Below are 417 nucleotides of genomic sequence, written 5' to 3'. Positions count from 1 at the left end.
AGCTAGAAGGATTCTCTTTTGCCTTTATTCCCGGCCTTGATTTCGTCCCGGGATTTCGCATCCTCTGCATGAGTCTGATTTAAAAACCCCACAAAACAAAGTTCTTCATATTGTTCGCTATATGAGTCATCGTGATTGAATGATTCATTTCGATAAAAGAGGTCGGTCTCACAATTGCCCATCATATTTAAATGCGATACATTCCTACTGCATACCACTATTTTTTAAAATGCACCTTAAGTTTAATTTCTTGACTTATAAAATGCAGTAAAGGAAGCTTTACCCATTAAAAGAAAATTTTGCAATATATTCTGGCAATTCTGCCCAAACAACTAATTTGATGCGTATAGCCCGCCCCAAAACCCAAAGCAAATGCATACCGGTATTTCGCAAGTACACAAATGACGTCACAGTTTC

The sequence above is a fragment of the Lytechinus pictus genome, chromosome 3 (genome assembly GCF_037042905.1).
Source record: "Lytechinus pictus isolate F3 Inbred chromosome 3, Lp3.0, whole genome shotgun sequence".
NCBI lineage: Eukaryota > Metazoa > Echinodermata > Echinoidea > Temnopleuroida > Toxopneustidae > Lytechinus > Lytechinus pictus.
The sequence above is the reverse complement of the archived record's forward strand: the minus strand, read 5'-3'. Positions refer to the sequence as shown.